Source organism: Peromyscus maniculatus, chromosome 16, assembly GCF_049852395.1.
Source record: "Peromyscus maniculatus bairdii isolate BWxNUB_F1_BW_parent chromosome 16, HU_Pman_BW_mat_3.1, whole genome shotgun sequence".
Taxonomy (NCBI): Eukaryota; Metazoa; Chordata; class Mammalia; order Rodentia; family Cricetidae; genus Peromyscus; species Peromyscus maniculatus.
Window position 1 is genome coordinate 42901423 of NC_134867.1, and position 2629 is coordinate 42904051.

General features: G+C 39.4%; 1 pseudogene; it reads right to left on the reverse strand.

The window, feature by feature from the left end:
* Positions 1–485: 485 nt before the first annotated feature.
* LOC102918184 (small ribosomal subunit protein eS17 pseudogene) lies at positions 486–949 on the reverse strand (annotated as a pseudogene).
* Between the last annotated feature and the right edge of the window lie 1680 nt (positions 950–2629).

Here is a 2629-nt window from a genome sequence, read left to right on the forward strand (position 1 = left end):
GATGCTAGGACACAGGGTTGCTCTTGACAAACTGACCCTCGGGTCCTATTGCTGAGGACAACATCCATACAACACATTGAGCATGGAGAAGTCAAGCTGGTGCCTACATGGACCCTTCACCCTTAGGGTCTAGTCTATTTGGTGTGGGAAGGCACTCTGCAGGCTACTGAAAGAGAAATGTGGACGCCAACCAGCCACAAAACCCTTGACCTACAACCGATTTTTCCTGCAAAATCTGCTATGGGCAATGGTGGCACAGAACTTGTGGACGTGGCCAACCAATGTCTGGTGTGACTTAAGACACAATTCACAATAAGAAACCCATACCTGACACTGTTTGGATAACCAAGACCTAGAGAGTGCGTAGACCAGAAACCTATGGGTTAAACAAACACGACTTGTTTTAAAAAAAAAAATTAAGAAAATGATTCCTAATAAAAAAAAATGAAACAAACAAATACATAAATAAATCCCTTGAGCATCCCTTTTGTTGTTGTTGTTGTTTTCAGGCTTATTGAAAATATGACAGAACAGATTCAAACGGCTCCACGCGTTGTTTTGAAATTCATCCCAACTGTAGGCTGAGTGACCTGCAGGTTAGAGAGGCTGCCGAAGTCCAGAAGCTTCAGCATTTCCTTGGTGTCAGGATCTACCTCAATGATCTCCTGATCCAGGGCTGAGACCTCAGGAACATAATTATCTCTCCTTTCTCTCTCTTCTTCCTGCAACCTGATAGAGATGCCTCTCACAGGACCCCTCAGAATCCTCTTCATCAGATGCGTGACGTAGCCGGCTATCTTGTTGCGGAGTTTCTTGCTGGGGATAATGGCGATCTCCTCTCACACGCGCTTGTTGGTGTGGAAGTCATTGCCCAGGCGCGTGTAGTACTTCTCGATGATGACCCGGGCTGCCGTCTTCACAGTCTGGTGCGAACGCGGCCCATGTTGACGGGTCCTGAAAAAAAAAAAAAGTAAAATTAAATAAATAAATACATAAATACATGAATAAATAAATACATACATACATACATACATACATACATACATACATACATACATACATAAATAAATCCCTTGAGCATTTTCAAGTTGTGGCTCTCCTAGAAAAATTTTATCTCCTTTTTCACTTCCTTGAGATGATCTTTAGTTTGTCTTCAGAGGCAACGCTGTGGATCATGGGTTTCTGATGGGACATTTATTCACCTTTGGCGCTTTCAGAAACGCTGGAAGGCTTTCTTCTGGTTCCTATATTGAGTCCTCATGAACTCCTTCCTGTGTTGCTTTCCTGTGGTTGCTTTGCTGTATTTTATGTGTATGTTCTCTCGTTTTTTTGGTTTTCAGCATTTTGAGCATAAGGTGACTAATCCCAACATGTGTTTTGTTTTGGTCTCTGTGTGTTTTTCTTGCTGTGAACACAGTCTTGACTCTAGAACTTGATTTCCTTTGTTAGGATGTGGGATATTCATCATCCTTCACCTGGTTTTTCTGTCTGATTCTTTGCGTCTCTCTGGAGAAGTCCAGTTATTAAAACAGTTAACTCTTTCATATTTTGTTATTTCTTTCTGTGTTTTAACTTTTCTCATACACTCTCAGTGAATGTCAGTTTTAATTTTCTTTTGTCCTGTCTTTCGGTTCACTAATCTTTTTTCTCATATTTAATTTTGATTTTACATTTAGCCATTCAATTTTAATGTCATATAGTTCCAGTTTTATTATTTCTAACTTACTTTACTTCTAGATTCTAATAATCTTATGACATCATGTATTTCTTGCTTACCTATTTTCTTGGCCATACTATACATAGTTAAATTTTTGCATGAGATTTGGATCAAATAATTGATTTATTTTACCTTTATTGCATTGTAGTGTTCCTTTTAATGTATGAATTTTTACATGAAATTCTAGACATAACATATAAACTTGGGAAACATTTAATTTTTCATACATTATAGCATTACAACAAGCATTCATACCTTTGTTTGCCAAGCAAAGAGTAGCCTACCAACTGCCTCGAACCTAATCATGGATGGTCCTAGACCATGGATGGCTAACTGCTTTGCCATTATCAAGCTATCTTTTGCTAGCATTTTTAGACTATAATTTCCATAGGCTTGCAAGTCAGAGTCCTTGCTGTTGAGACCCTTCCCACTACCAAGTCTTTGTGTTATTTCTTAGTACCAGAAGATTGCCACCAATTAAACTCAGTATTTTAGAGTGTCATGGTGTAGGTTTTAGACTTCTGCCTCATTAAATCCATAATTCAGCAAATGCTTTGTGGGGAAAGTGCCGGTGCATTTGAAACCCCCTATCTTCAGTTTTACATGACTGTTAGCAGCCGTTTACTTTGGCAAAGTCTGGGTTCTTATTCAGTAGTCACATCTGAAATTAGCAAAGGTCTCAGTAAGAGTGTCGGCACAGGCAGAGAATGTATTCTTGTATAAAATTTATTCCTGCATAATAAATTACCTGCAATTCAGCAGCTGAGGCTGATCTCCATCTATTGTCTCCCAGTTTCTGTCAAGCACAGATTCGGGTCCAGCTTTATCTGGTAACTGTTCAAGTGCCAGGAGGCTGCAGGTTCACTGCTGGATGAAAGTATTGTTTACTTTTGAGGTCAGCATCCTCTTGCA